Below are 17,423 nucleotides of genomic sequence, written 5' to 3' on the forward strand. Positions count from 1 at the left end.
TATAAATTCAAAGATAGATAGACAAAGGGACAAATTAATACGTAGATTAGATCAAGCACTCATCATAATTTTGATTATTAAATAGAGTATAGTAGGGTTGAGTTGTTCATTCAAGTGCTTGAGTTGTTTGCTATGATATGGAGCACGTTTCACGTAAAGATAATGTAAATATTCATTTAGAAGTGCTTCCAAAGTGTTTCTCCGTTATCGGAACTTTTATAGATATTAAGGCATGTTGTTAAGATAATCCAGAGGTAGGATTGCCAAGTGATTTAAATTGTTGTGAGACGGAATGAAGTCCATTGATTTGTTTGTAAATATCGCGAAGTTCGCCAGTGGACAAAATAATAATAATCTGTACAAGGGTCGAAGTAGGACATTAGAATTTGGTAATGTGTAAAGGCGTGTTTAATAATAATCTTTGAGAATAAAGGCACGGGCCTAGTTGGATAGAATGATTGCAAATTAAAGTAATTTAAATGCGGAGATCACATGTGCCGTGAATAAGTACAATTTGTGCAGTGAATCCGGTTTTAACGCTAATTTTTGATTTAACGTTTTTGGACTCCATAATAATCATAATTTTGGTAGAAACGAGATAGGCACTTTTATAATATGGTCACGCTATGTTTGAGATCCAGAGGGATTTGAGCCAAAAGTTGAGATTTGGAGTTTTGTGGGACAGAAATCCGGCCCGAAATGAAAGTGAATCGTACTGATGTTGATGAAGAAATAGATGGATCTTAAGGCCCACATAGAGGTTGTATTTATATACCGGTGTATTGAGTGGCAGAATAGAATCCACACACCGAGGGTTAATTTGTGAAAATGTTTTGAAGAGTTCCAATGGATAAATGGACTTCAAAATGGAAAAGGAAGGAATAATTTAACACTTGCAGAGATTGGAGGTATTTGCCCAACTGCGAGGTGTTATGGGATTTGAGAATTGTCTTAGGAGCATATGGTCTCCATGAATTAACGGCAGTACGAAAATAAGGTTGCGGGTTCGAAAACTATTATGTCCCGTCCGATGTGAATTCGGATCTTGGTGATTTCTGTTTGGGAGAGAACGTATGTGACCAAATTATAAAGATGGGGAATAAAAATAAAGATTCTCGAAAGAAGTAATAATAATAATAATAATATTCCAAGTAAATCATAGCTGGATTGATTAGTGCCAAAATAAATCGGAATTGTAAAAGGGGTTATGCGTTAAACATATTAAGAGTGGACTACCGTGTAACAGGCGAAATAATTTTTTTTAAAATTAATAATAATAATAAATATTTATAAAAATACTTTTTTGAAGAAGAAGAATTTACTTTTTTATATTTTGGACATAATAATGATGTTGGGAGTTGAAATGAAAAATTTGAGATTTTAACTAATAATAATAATAATGAGAATATTTGAAGTAGGAGAAGAAGAATAATCAAAGAAGGTACTTTTATTTATTTCAGATGAAAATAAAAAAAATTGCGAAAAGTTGAAATATTAGTCCGAGGATGATTACGGGTTACGATAATCGTGATCTACACGAAACATAATGATGATAATAATAATAATAATAATAATAATAATAATAATAATAATAATAATAATAATAATAATAATAATAATAATAATAATATTTAATAAACTATTTTTTTATTTTTCTTATTATTTCGGATGATGATGATGGATGATACTAGGGAAGTCAGCTGGCGAATTAACGTAATGATGTCAATTGGTTGTAGATTATAAGTTAAGTTAATATGTGTAAAATGAAGGCAAATCCCTACATCTGGACCATTAGGTTAGAGTCCCTTTGTCGTATTCCTTCAACTAACGATTAGCATATCTTGGTTAGGAACCCGGGGAGAGTTTGTAGTTTCCCGGGTTGGTCTCATCTCAATCAAAGTGGAGGCGATAACATGGTCCATGTGATCGCGCCTACTTAGCCAACAGGTATTTGGTCCATGATCAAATATGGTCATGGTGTTAACGAAGGTAAATCTGATACCTTCAGATATCAACGGTTCCACCACCCAAATGGAAGGGTGGTCAAAGGTGATAAATATTATGTAATCATTTTTCAGGAATAATTTGCCAAATTACCGGCAAATCAAGGGTCAACAGATTTTGATTGTGTGTAAAGTTTAATTTGTTTACTTAAATAAAATGCTCCCTTAGCATTTGCAAGGAAACAGTTCCAGGTTCTTGTTCTTGTAGAATAGTAAACTCTTGGTGACCGTTTAAATATCCGTCCCCATTCCTAGGACGGAGCCTTCATGATTTCCCTTTGATCTGAATATATATAATTTGTGTGTTTTATGATGAGTCTTAAAGTTAAAAATTAGAGTGTCCCGTTCAACCCTGTAGTACTGATTGGATGGCGCCCTTACATTTAGTTTGAGATCTTATATCTCAAAATATTTTTTTATTGAGTATTAGTTGCGATGGATTCGGACCGTAACACTCCCTGAGATAAATGCTGGTTGGGACTCAGGCTTTGAGCGGGTACAGTACCTCAGAAATGTTCTATCGAATATCTTCAAACATTTGAGATACACCTTCCTATGAATCTGTTTCAATAATCCCATAAGTTGTTTTTTTTAACTGGTACAAACTGATTCGTGACTGAGAGGAATAAATAAACATAGTGTAAGTAAGTATCTTTCAGTCACGAATTCATTTGTACCAACTTTTACAAAAATCTTTTAAGATCACTGAAACAGTCATGGGAAAGTGTATCTCAGTTTCATTTTTAACGAAATCCGACGGTTTATTTCTGAGATACGTAATGACCATGATCGTGGACATTGTTGCTCAATGGTCGTTACTTAAACCTATCATAATATCATGTTTACATTCGCACCTTACGTTTATTTACATAAATATACAGAAATAGTTTGCATACTCATGGTGTTATGTTAAAGAGGAAACATCGAAATAAAATGCATTATGTTAACTCGTATTCAACCTTCCGAGAATGCATAAAAGCATCATTTTGTACAGAATTATATATTTCTTCAAACAATAGAGATACATCTTCCAATGACTGCATGCCATTCATCATGAAATAAATTCCTTTTAAAATTGGTACAAATTAATTTGTGACCGAAAAGTCTAGGAAACAACGGGGTTTGATAATTACTTACCGGGGGAGGTTTAAAATTGGTACAAATTAATTTGTGACCGAAAAGGCGAAGAAAACCTGGGTTTGATAGTTACTTACCGGGAGAGGTTTAAAATTGGTACAAATTAATTCGTGACCAAAAAGGCTAAGAAACAACGGGGAATGGGAATTCTTTACCGTGAGATATTTTAACTTTCCACAAACTGACGACAATTTAAATGTCCTGGAATCCCATTGACTAAAGTCTCACTGAACTCTCCATCATCAGAAGAGAAGAAAAATACTAACCTACTTCTCCATTAGCCGCCCCGTGGTGTAGGGGGAGCGTGCCTGCCTCTTACCCGGAGGCCCCGGGTTCGATTCCCGGCCAGGCCAGGGATTTTTACCTGCACCTGAGGGCTGGTTCGAGGTCCACTCAGCCTACGTGATTAAAATGAGGAGCTATCTGACGGTGAGATAGGGGTCCAGGTTTAGAAAGCCAAGAATGACGGCCGAGAGGATTCGACGTGCTGACCACACGACACCTCGTAATTGCAGGCCTTCGGGCTGAGCAGCGGGCTGTAGTGCCTTACGGGGGGGGGGGTATTTCTCCATTAATATTGACACTTGACTTCTGACTTTAATATACACGTATTTGAAACTCAAGTTGCAGCATTTTATACGGTATGGTAAGTGAAGTAGGAGGGAGAGAACCGAATTAAAATGTTTTTTTCGTAATATCATAACCTTGTCCGGTTCTTCACATCATAGAGAACATACAGAGGTTCTCGTGCATCAGCATATATAAACGGCATTATTACTATCACCAATGTAATAGGATTTTGGGGTCGTGAAACGATAGTATGGTTTATTATAGTTACGTTATTTGTCTTTTACCTGCAAGCCATAGGAAGAAGACTACAAAAAACGAGCTCAAGATACAAGCCCATCATGTCTTACGCAACCACCAACTCTATTCAGCATCTGTCTAGAAACAAATGAAGAACACTGGAAGTCCGCTGGACCGCGAACTGGAAAACACAAGACGGGGGAGCCTGGTGTGTATCTGACAGCAAGTAGAAATGGGAAGGACGAGGTTGGAAATGTCAGTTCGGCTGGGTACACCTTCACTGACAGTCTCTCTAGGTACAGAGCGTGCCAAAAGAATGGAAAATTTCTTAAAACTACGCACTGCACTACGCACGGTTTGAAAACCCGAGGTTCTTCTGGTTTAATTAAACCTGGACTTTGTGCTTTGTCTTCAGCATATATGACCACTGTATCAATGTCAGTACTGTTATTGGTGTTGAAACAGAAGTCAGTAGATACTTTTAAGGGTAATTGTCGCTAAACTATAGCGTAAGTTTACATTTTACAATAATTACAATAAAAAGTATTGGCTTTAAAAACACAATGCACAAGTTTTTGTTATTGTCTTCTGTCTGGAGCTTGTTCTTCAGATCCTGCTATTTCCTAAATATTTCAACGTACGTTGTCTCTTCAGTGAAGGCTAGCCATTTCGAAAGCCCATTTTCCATTGTTGTCCATTTAGGGGTAGATGTACTAAGTCCTAAGGGAGAGGGTGAAGACAGGTGCCGGCACATAGCTTACTCCTGTCGAATAGCACCAAGGGGTCTGCTCAAGGCTTAAAGTCCCCATCCGACAGACGAATCACCATAAACAGCGTCATATGCCCTTACTCCGTACGAGCACTGCGGAGAGATTTGGAATTTAATCCGGGCTTTTGGTACGCAAAATCTTGATTAGAAATTCTATAGGTGGCAGTGATGATAATTATGATTGTTTCAAGAGGCTAAATATACCACATATATCGCACGAAGGTCTAAACTAACGATAACTGAAAATCCTCACTGTGAATTATGTCAATAATTGGGCCCACAATCGTGCCCAGGACTATGTTTTCGAAAGGAATTATATCTTGAAAGGTTTACAGAGAATATTTTATAGAACAGGAATCATCAGATACGATATAGTTTCCGAAATAATCGCTATGACTGCCACGAGGATACTTTCAACGGGAAAGGTACGTACTTGTTTAAAGAGAGCCAGAACAATTATATTACATAAAGACATGCCTTTGCTGGCAGGATGTAGTGTTTACAGTGTACTACGTCTTCTGGTATGGGCTAGAATAAATTTGTTACTTTCATTGATCTTTCTTAGTCTCGTCCTTGGCTCTGACAATATGAAAGTGACCGAGGTATGAGCGATTCTAGTTATACCGTTACCTATGCAGCCAGTTCCTGTTATGAATGGTGTGAAAATATCGCTCATAGGGTCGGTTGGTACATGCATTTCAGTGGACTTGGCAGACTGATATGTAATAGCAACTTCTGGTTCAGTGAGGAAAGCAACAGGAAACTACCTCACTCCTCATTTCCCTAGTATGCCTCTTCAGTGACACCTAGGCTATCTATGACAGCTGTTGGTGGAGCTGTAGAGGATCAAACCAGCCTTTGGACTGAATACCCAACATGCAACATACAAAAGACGTGAATGTAATATCCTATTGAACTGGAGGGCTATTGCCAATTTCAATGAACATCAAAGAGTTTTTTGCAGTAGTCCGGGAACCCCTGTAAACACATCAATTCTCGACGACTTATTGAAAGTCACAAAATAAAATAAAATAAAACAGGTACAACACTAGTTTTCCATGATAAATTTGTAAATCTTAAATAATGTGTTCATAGGGAGTAAATTTTAATTTAACAGTTGAATGACAGCACAATTACATTATTTTTTCATTGTTCTGTCTTCACTTCATTCTCTATTGTAAAAGATGTTCAATAATATTTACTCCTAGATATTTAAAATCCCAAAACCACATTATGTACGTATATGCACAGTTGTATAGGTCTAAAATAAATGTTAGATGCATAAACCATTAATTAACACTTATTCGTAAAAAGTGTCCTAATATTAAAGGATACTACCTTAGTCGCTCTTGCCTTTGCTAAGCACATAATAATCTTTCAAAAGGTTCGTTCTAATATTTAAAGGTTCAGTATATATTGTTTTCGTTTCGCAGTGCTTAAATATTCTCCTCGGTAGAATATACTCGTGGCTATTTGAGATTTTTAAAAAAATTTAAACTATACGATATTCATTAAATGTACGGTAGTTCAAAATTAATGCTGATGTGCGCAACTACACTGACCTTGGTATAAGGAATAATTTAAAACTGACCGGGTGAGTTGGCCATGCGCGTAGAGGCGCGCGGCTGTGAGCTTGCATCCGGGAGATAGTAGGTTCGAATCCCACTATCGGCAGCCCTGAAGATGGTTTTCCGTGGTTTCCCATTTTCACACCAGGCAAATGCTGGGGCTGTACCTTAATTAAGGCCACGGCCGCTTCCTTCCAACTCCTAGGCCTTTCCCATCCCATCATCGCCATAAGACCTATCTGTGTCGGTGCGACGTAAAGCCCCTAGCAAAAAAAAAAAATTAATAAATAAAACTGTATGTATGCTGAGTATTCAAACCTAAGCCTGGTTCAATCTTTAATAGCTGCCATAGATAGCCTAGGCGTCACTGAAGAGGCATACTAGGAAAATGAGGAGCGAGGTAGTTTCACATTGCTTTCCTCACCTAGCCAGAAGTTGCTATTACATATCAACTTGCCAAGCCGAATGAATGCACGCAAAATCCGAACCTGTGAGCGACATTTTCACACCATTCACAACATGAGGAATGGCATTACTAGCATCACTCACACCTCAGTCTCATTTATGTTGTCAAAGCCTAGGATGAGACTGAGTTAGGACAATGAACGTAACAAATTATAATTCGCCAAAGAGGTATCCGGACTCTCCGATAACAGTGGCAGAAGGAGAATTGACGCCATAGCAATTAGAGGGTGTGGGTTATATAATAGACCCCACAGTTCATTTTGAAATCTCCACAGACCAGCCAGAAGACGTTGATATGGAAAAGAAGTGTATCTATGAACCGACCATTATTTTTTTACAACTGGCTTTACGTCGCACCGACACATATAGGTCTCATGGCGACAATGGAGAGAAAAGGGCTAGGAGTGGAAGGAAGCGGCAGTGGCCTTAATTAAAATACAGGCCCAGCATTTGCCTGGTGTGAAAATGGGAAACCACTGGAAACCATCTTCAGGACTGCCGACAGTGGGGTTCGAACCTACTATCTCCCGATTACTAGATACTGGCCGCAGTTAAGCGACTGCAACTATCGAGCTCGGTACCATAATTTATTATAAAGATAAATTTGGACTGAAGGACATTAAAGTTATAGGATTAATGACTGGAGCTCGAGGGACTATTTCTCGATTCATTGTGAAATTTTGGAAGCACTTTAATTTAGAGGTTCCGAAACTACAAACTAAGTCTTTGTTAGCTTTACGAGATTCCATGTCATTGCTGAGAAATCAATGCTACATGCTACATAACGCATATAGTTTAGAGAAACTATGAGAATAATGCAATCAACAAACTTACTGTAAACCAAAATTATAATTTCATTTGTTTTGTTATGCTTTGTACATTCTGGAGACCTTCAACTGAGGGAAGTTCTGTGTAAATAAATAAGTAATAATCTTCCTAGCAAAGGCATAATCTAAAAATTTACATTTTCTTTTCTTGCATCTGACAATAAATCCCAGGGAAGTTAAGTTTTCACACATATGAAATAGTATGAATGTTGAAATAAATTTCATTAATTTTATTCTTAAGTATTTACACGAATTCAGTACTAAACAACAAAAGAAGAACAACAGTAATTAAATATAAAATAATGTAACATGTTATTCACACACCAAGAATAATATGACCTACTTCCGGCTAGTTTAATCCTGATCAAACGGAAACTGTAAGATAAGAACGTAATAGATGTATAAGAATTTGAGATTCGAAACTTATTCAACCGAAGTGGTTTTATGCAGAGCAGTGTAAGTTTAAATGTTGAATAAAAAGTTATTTAAGACAAACGTCGGTCATGACTCACCTTGATATAATTCTGCACAGCACATTCTATAACTGCATTTACTTGTCTTAGGACATGAAACTTATAAACAGAGGTAATTAAAAGACAGTACAGTTAAAGTGTTAAAGCATAGACACTTTCAAACTCCACATGATTCTTTTTCTTCTTGGGGTGCTTATCCGTTACAGACGTTGGCGATCAGCATGTCAACACATTCTTTATCTGTAACAGTCCTGAAAAGTCCTTCCGAACCTGCACTGAAACATGTTCTCAAGATTTTTAGCCAAGATATTCTGCTCTTCTAAATCCTCTATTTCCTTCTGTCTTCCTCCGTAGAATCAATAGCAGTAAAGCATATTTTTGGTTGTTCTTGATGTTATATCCTGAAAACTCCAGTTTAACAGATTTTTCTGTACAAAGAATCTATTCCTGCTTTCCCATTCTTTCCAGAAAAGCGTCATTGCTGATGTGATCTGTACAAGGAATCCTTCTTGGACGATACAACCGGTAAGAAGCAAGATCTGCTTAAATAACAAAAATATTTTGGAAAGATTAAACGATTTTAAATACCTCGGCTACAAACTGTCTTTCTCTGAAGAACTGGACATACCTGAAAAAACTCCAAATTCATCAGATGTTTGGGAATCATCAATCAAGTTTTTAGACCAACATTAGTTCAAAAACACACCCGGACAATAAGCTACAAAACCTTGCTATGGAAGTGAAGCGTGGACCCTGAGGAAATGCGATGAGAGAAGAATAACTACAGCCGAAATGAAATACATGCGGCGAAGAGCAGGTGTCACTAAATGGGAACACAAAAGAAATACAGAAGTGCTAAATGACCTTAAAAGCAGACCTGTATTGGAATACATCTATGAATAACAGAGAAATTGGCTAGAACACCTAAACAGGATGGAGAGAAGCAGGAATTCGTGAGCTGTCATAAACTACTGTCCCGGTGTTAAGAAATCTCTGGGACGCCCCAGGAGGAGATGACGTGAAAATGCTAATCTTTTGTATAAACCGTAACAGTCCTTCTATAGGACTAATATATGAAAGGATGATGTTGGCAACCATATTTCATATGCTTCCAGATTCTGACTCGATGTTTGTGTCAATATCCAGGACACAACCCATTACAACAATACTGGAAAGATATAACATCTCAATAGTTTTATTTCACTTCACATTGGAGAGGTAGATCGTAACACCTAAATAGCTTCAACATCCCCGGAAACGTCACCCTGAACTTTTGCATATGACATTTACGAGCATTTTTTCATCCCCGTCGATTGGCTGAATATTAATCATCATTTACCTAGTACGACAACCTTTTTTAATGAATAGAACATTGTTTCTTGTTTGACTTACCTGACACTTCTGTTCATCAGTACCTGAAGGCCCTTCAGATTATTCGCAAACACTACAGTATCATCAACATATTGAAAATATTAAGGATTTCTCCATTAATAATAATGCCTCTGTCAGATTTCCATTGCCTCCTGGAAAGTTCTCTCTGAACAGATGTTAAATAATAGCGGTGATAGAACACACCACTACCGGACACCTCATTTTATGTACATTCTTGTCTATAGTTTCAATCCCATCTCGTTATATAGGAAACCGAAGTGAAACAGTGCCACAACTTTAATTTCCTGTAATGCGGGAAAGAAATGCGGTTCACCGGCGATTGCTTGCGCGAAGCCATTATCATCCATTCTCCCAATATTTATTGCCTTAAGAATCCCCCAAGCTGTAGAAGTTCTTGCTAGATTCACATGCGATCTCCTCGAGTCTCACAGCAGAGTTCTGTGGGTTATAAACTATAGAGGCAGCGTTTAAGTGTCGACTACGTTTGAATGTTCCTGCTGTGGTAGGTCAAGCTTGTAATGAGCTTTGATTGCTTGTATTTCGTGCAGATGTGTCTTTAAACATAGTCCAAAAGTATATGTGAGTAACTGTTAGCTGGATGTTAGATCGAATCCCAGCACGGATAGGCCATAATGAAGAGTATTTAATCACAGAAATTCCATAATTATATATAGCATAAAGCCGGCGCTGTGAAATTTCTTACAATAATCAGCAGTTCATTACATACGAAACATATTGTAACCGTTCAGAATATAAAATACAAGTTGGGTGCCAGGGAAATACACTTCCAAATAAATATAAATACAAAATTAAAAACAAGTCACAATATAAGTTAATTCATCTCAGGTCGTGTCATATAATGCGGAAATCCAATTCCGATAAAATAATACATGCAATACAGAGTATTTACTCAATAATTCCCACAACAATTAAGATATCGCAATGAAATGTGGATAAGAACACGTTCGATCAGAGAGAACTGTATCTAATGCCTAATTTGAACAAGAATACGTTCTAGCCCCTAATTATTGCGACATGGAGTAGCCGCAAGCCTGCCTCTCCGTTGTTCTCTCTGTCATTTGATTGAGGAGCTTGCACAATACCGTACGGTTATTTGTTGTTTGCAAGTGTTAGTACAGTGCAATATAGATGTGAGTTCACACAGAACCGCTGGATAATCAATTGGTATACTCTGGAGGAGTGAGTGTTTATTGTCCGCAGTTATTGGAAAACAGAGTCGTTAAAGTCATGTTGTGTTGTTTGAGTCATCAGTCCATAGACTGGTTTGATGCAGCTATTCATGCCACCCTATCCTGCGCTAACCTTTCCATCTCTACGTAACTATTGCATCCTACATCTGCTCTAATCTGATTATTATATTCATACCTTGGTCTACCCCTACCGTTCTTACCACCTACACTTCCTTCAAAAACCAACTGAACAAGTCCTGGGTGTCTTAAGATGTGTCCTATCATTCTATCTCTTCTTCTCATCAAATTTAGCCAAATCGATCTCCTCTCACCAATTCGATTCAGTATCTCTTCATTCGTGATTCGATCTACCCATCTCACCTTCAGCATTCTTCTGTAACACCACATTTCAAAAGCTTCTATTCTTTCTTTCTGAGCTAGTTATCTTCCATGTTTCACTTCCATACAATGCCACACACTACACGAAAGTCTTCAAAAACATCTTTCTAATTCCTATAACAATGTTTGAAGTGAGCAAATTTATTTTCTTAAGAAAGCTGTTCCTTGCTTGTGCTAATCTGCATTTTATGTCTTCCTGACTTCTGCCATAGTTATTTTACTACCCAAATAACAATATTCATCTACTTCCTTTAAGATTTCATTTCCTAATTTAATATTTCCTGCATCACCTGCCTTCGTTCAGGTGCACTCCATTACTTTTATTTTGGACGTATTTATTTTCATCTTGTACTCCTTACCCAAGACTTCGTCCATATCATTCAGCAGCTTCTCGAGATCTCTTGCAGTCTCAGATAAAATAACAATATCATCGGCAAATCTCAAGATTTTGATTTCCTCACCTTGGATTGTGATTCCCTTTCCAAATTCCTCTTTGATTTCCTTTACTGCCTGTTCTATGTAAACACTGAAAAGGAGGGGGACAAACTGCAACCTTGCCTCACTCCATTCTGGATTGCTGCTTATTTTTCAAAGCCCTCAATTCTTATCACTACCGACTGATTTTTATACAGACTGTAGAGAATTGTAGATAAAGTCATATGAACAGCAATTTCTGGAAGAGTTTGCAGGCTGACATACGCCGAGAAAATCTACCGTTTGGGACTTGTCGGAGAAACAGAAAATAAAGAGCACTTTATTGGACGACGAGGAGATTGTCTAAACATGTCAGGCAGTGACAGTTGACGTATCGGCAAGGACTTCCCAGAATATGGTGCGCCGTGTTCAGTCCTATATGGACGAAGTAGGTTACCAGATTATATTTCAGTCAAGTGACTTATGACGAAGAAAGTTTTTCTACAGGCTATAACATGACCAGTCTAAAGGCGTGATAAAATAATTCAGAAAGATTAATCTTGAATGAATCCTCACTACATCTTCTTATATACCATAGCAACAAAGCTTCCGTTACCCAAGCCATGCTCCAACACAGACAGGAAGTTCAAACTACGCCACGCTTCAGACTTGAACCTTCCACAGTACCTATAAACAACAAAGGATAACCCCATATTCAACATTTCCTGCCCTTGTCTCTCAACAAACTAAGCTAATAAATATCACAATCAATACGATGCATACAACGCTACCTCTAAAATATACTCATTAATTTTCCGTATTATAATCGAACTTACCGCTGCCAATGTTCCAATATTCCACACGCTATTGTGGTCGAGATAAATTTTACTTTTAACTCGAAGACTATCAATTAATTACATATCAGATCTGCCTATAGTTCTATGAAATGTCGTACGGCTTTTAGTGCCGGGATATCCCAGGACGGGTTCGGCTCGCCAGGTGCAGGTCTTTCTATTTGACCTTCCGTAGGCGACCTGCGTGTCGTGATGAGGATGAAATGATGATGAAGACAACACCTACACCCAGCCCCCGTGCCTTTGGAATTAACCAATTGAGGGTAAAATCCCCGACCCGGTCGGGAATCGAACCCGGGACCCTCTGAACCGAAAGCCAGTACGCTGCCCGTTCATCCAACGAGTCGGACCTATAGTTCTATAATAAACTCGTATTACAAGTTAGATTCGGGTTTTGGAGATGTAACAAGTGATACTGTGGGAAAAGCAGAACTCTACTCAACCAGGCTATATAACCTGGTATAAAAATGAAAGGGAGGGAAGTAACTATTTATTATAATACACCATAACTCCCTATAGACTGATATCGTCGTCGGCGATACTAAACTATCTTGGAACAACCAGCCCTACTGTTGTTGTTGCAATGTGTCCCCACAGGAGGCTGGCTATTACCATTCAGAAATTTTTGCTATTTTGTGTTCGCCGTATCAGTGTTGCACTGTCGTGGATGTTGAACCACTGTTGGAGGTTCTTCGCCCAAAATGATCTTCTCTACCCACGTCCACATTTCCTTTCTGTCTGATCAGTTGAATCAAGCTATATTTGTCATTTCGGAATATGCGAAAGAAGTGGTTGTTTTCCTGCACTTTGCAAAGGTTAAAACTTCTCCTGGCTTCCCGACATGACAGACAAACTCCTCGCTGGCGATGCAGATTTTCCATGAGATCTTCAATATTCAGCGATGCATACACTTTCCAAATACCTGCCCAACGAAGCCTTTAACGTCCATCCTTCGACACCATAAAGTAGCATAACACTTAACGACACGCCACTGAATTTCTAATTATAGAAGGTCACGTTTGTACACAAAATGTTTTAATTTCAGGAACACATTTCTTGTTGTACTGATTCTGGTTTTCATTTCTACATCCGCATATCATTCTTGTGTTAACAAGCATCCTAGGTTCTTGAGAAACGTAACAGCCTTTCAATGGTTCAGGGTGATGTTGAACATACCAATTATAATTTGACGAGTTATTTTATATCTTATAGTAAATTAAATAAATTTCTGAGGATCTGAATATGATTAGGTACTTGAAAATAAGAACTTGTAGGCCTACCGCCACACCCTCCTTGTCTCTTCCTTAACTAAAGACAGCAGTGCACATCGTCTAATATATATCTGGTTAGTTCTGTGCTAGGCTAGGCTGGCCCCACCCCCACCACCACTTTCCCGGTAGTGCTCTTTCATCTACACAGTGAATTTCAGAGCTGTGTGCCTGTCCTGAACCAGAAATATAGTTTCTAAATTTTCGATTTCCTAACTGGTAATCGAACCACACCTTCCAGGTGTGAAAGAAGCAGAGGTATGAGTGATGCAGTAACATCATTCCTTCTGCAGCCAGTCCCTGTTATGAAAGGTGCGAAAATGTCCTTTATAAAATCAGTTAGCTAAGTATTTCAGTGGGCTCGGCAGATACACATGTAACATCTTCTAGCCTCATTTCCCTCGTATGCCTAGGCCACATCAGTGACGCCTAGACTAACCATGATAGCTGATTTTTGAATAATGGGCTTTGATGCTGTAAACTCATTATACATGTTTGTCCTTACATGCCTGTCTTCTCTTCTCAATATAATTTTCTCATAATAATAATAATAATAATAATAATAATAATAATAATAATAATAATGGTTTTACGTCCCACTAGTTTGCGTGCAGGAAGCCTTGATTCAGTTCCAATCCTCTTCGCAGTGTTCATATGGAGAGAGAGCTTATGATGGTGTTGACCTCTTTACATGTTATCAATCTTACGAAACGTTGGAAATGTTTCCTGAAATTAATGTGCCAATGAACCTACTGACACGAACTTTACTATGTATCTAATTTATTTACAAATGCAATGTTTCAGGATTCGAACTCGTAATCCTGGCATCCTCAGCATCCTGAGCATCCCAGTGAATATACACTACGCATTTCCTACAAGATAACAAATGCCAGATGAAGAATCAAAGTTATCTCCACTGTATTAATTATTTATTGACTGACAGACTGGTCTGTATTTCTATAAATTGATTAATTTATTGATTGATGCTCCTTTCTTTCTTTCTTTCTTTCTTTCTTTCTTTCTTTCTTTCTTTCTTTCTTTCTTTCATTCACTCATTCATTCTTGAATGATAATTTGAAAGAATGAATAAATAAAGAACAAAATAAATAAATAAATAAATAAATAAATAAATAAATAAATAAATAAATAAATACATAAATAAATAAACAAATAAATAAATAAATCACTGAATAAATAAATGAATTATGACTGGTTCATTAATATGATTGTTACGGGATAGATAGATAGATAGATAGATAGATAGATAGATAGATAGATAGATAGATAGATAGATAGATAGATAGATAGATAGATAGATAGATAGATAGATAGATAGATAATTAAATGTAGGAGAATACAAGCCTCAAGAGGAAATACAAGGCCTCAATTCTGCAAGAAAAAATAATTTTACACTAACTATTTTTACTGTTTTTGGAGGGCGCGGAAAGAAGATTACAGAGTATACAAGATGAAAAATTATTAAGTGAAAATGAAAGCCGCACTAGTCTACGACGGAAAAGAGCAAGAGTTTGTAGAGAAGTGGAAGAGTCTGGACACGTGATCGTTGAAACCAACTTGTCGCTACACGTGTTCTGGTAGGAACTTAACATGTAATGTATAATACAGTGGACTAACAAGAATAAGCTCTTGCTCTTTCCAGACGAAAAGCAATTTCTGTTCGGATGAAATGTTTAATTGCCGATTCCAGTAGTTGTATACGAGCTATGGAATCGAGGTTCAACTAATTCATTATAGTCAATGAATACTGAATATGTTCGCCCCTGTGGTGTAATGGTTAGTGTGATTAGCTGCCACCCCGGAGGCCCGGGTTCGATTCCCGGCTCTGCCACGAAATTTGAAAAGTGGTATGAGGGCTGGAACGGGGTTCACTCAGCCTCGGGAGGTCAACTGAGTGGAGGTGTGTTCGATTCCCACCACAGCCATCCTGGACGTTGTTTTCCGTGGTTTCCAACTTGTCCTCCAGACAAATGCCGGGATGGTACCTAACTTAAGACCACGGCCGCTTCCTTCCTTCTTTCTTGTCTCTCCCTTCCAATCTTCCCATCCTCCCGCAAGGCCCCTGATCAGCATAGCAGGTGAGGCCTCCTGGGCAAGGTACTCGTCATCCTCCCCAGTTATATCCTCCGACCCACAGTCTGAAACTCCAGGACACTGCCCTTGAGGCGGTAGAGATGGGATCCCTCGCTGAGTCCGAGGGAAAAACCGACCCTGGAGGGTATACAGATAAAAAAAGAAGAATATTGAATTTTCACGACCGCATTGTAATCGAAACCGACTTTCAACTTATTAGATCGTGTTTCATACATTCAGTACGCGTAGAAGAGTTGTTAAGTACAGAACAAAAATGGCCAGCCGGACACCAGTGGGGTCCGAACCCACAACCTTCTGATTTCACGTCGGTTGCTTTACCAACTGAGCTATGGTGGCCTAGGTCATCCTTGTTTTGTTTGAAAAGATCAAAGCTACAGGTCTGGCACTACTGTCATCACACCGTAGAATGCGTCCAAGTCACCCGTTGTGGGCCAAGACAATGAATATTGAATTTTCACGATCGCATTGTAATCGAAACCGACTTTCAACCTATTAGGTCGTGTTATGTATACCTAGTACGTGTAGAAGAGACGTTAAGTACAGAAAAATATGGCCAACCGGATACCAGTGGGATCCGAACTCAGAACCCCCCGATTTCGCGTCCTTTGCTCTTCCAATTGAGCTATGGTGGCCAAGGTCACCCTTATTCTGTTGGAAAGGATCTAAACTACAGGTCTGGCCCTATTGCCATCACACCGTGGAATCCGTCACCTGGCCGGCCATGACTAATTCCAAATTCTAACCCGTATCACAAAACAGTTCAGTCAGGGATTAAACCATCAAGATAGGGTATGGATGACCGGTACCGGTTGACGAGGCACACAAGTTTCACGGCCCTGTGGCGTACGTGAAACCAACGATAAAAGAAAGCGTGGTTGGTAGTGATCTCAGTCGGAAACTGCTTTTGAACGTTGAGTGTTTGTGTAAACGTCGTGTTAATCCTCGTGTAAGGAGCAACACCTACACCGCGGCAGGATTGTGGCCTGCCGCAACTACGGTTTATCGTTCCGCGATATTGTTGCTCGTGTTGGTCGTATGGAATTCATGGGCCCATACAGGGTCTCAGTGGCTCCCGCCCAGTAACGCCCTCGAGGACAGACATGTTGTCCGTGCGTCGTTGCTGGATCGTACAGCCATATCACGTACCCTGAGTCAAGAACTTTGATCGTTTGCAGGACAAGTGTCCACACGGACAATGCGACGACATCTGCGGAACCACGGACTGTCTGCACGGTGGCCATTGTTGTGGATTCCCTTGACGTCGTACCAGACAGGCACGGGAGTGGCGTCACGTCATATTTTCAGACGAATGTTGTTCAAACATATAATTATTGTCTCAAGAACCACAGGAATAATATCAACTTTTTTTATTTTTCTGGTTCTGTGTATAGATAATAATGGACGTATCGATGTGTGGAGACACCGAGGAAAACGAACGTTGCCAGCTTGCATTCGTCATCGTGGTGGTGGTGGTGGTGGTGGTTATTGATTTAAGGGGAAGTACAACTAGGCAACCATGCAACCATCCTCTACATAACACTAATCGGAGGGAGAAATGGAAGGGATCCGACACTTCGAAAAATGAAGATATCGGCCGAAAAAAGACAGGGGCCACGAAAGGCTTGAAAATGAAAGACTCCCTAGGCCGCGAGTGCTCTAATACCATCAAGGTCGGAAAATAACAAGAGTTGACCAAGGGAGGTCTTATAGCATAGATGAAAGTGAGAAGCCTCGTACAAGTAAGT

This window comes from Anabrus simplex, chromosome 1, assembly GCF_040414725.1.
Source record: "Anabrus simplex isolate iqAnaSimp1 chromosome 1, ASM4041472v1, whole genome shotgun sequence".
Taxonomy (NCBI): domain Eukaryota; kingdom Metazoa; phylum Arthropoda; class Insecta; order Orthoptera; family Tettigoniidae; genus Anabrus; species Anabrus simplex.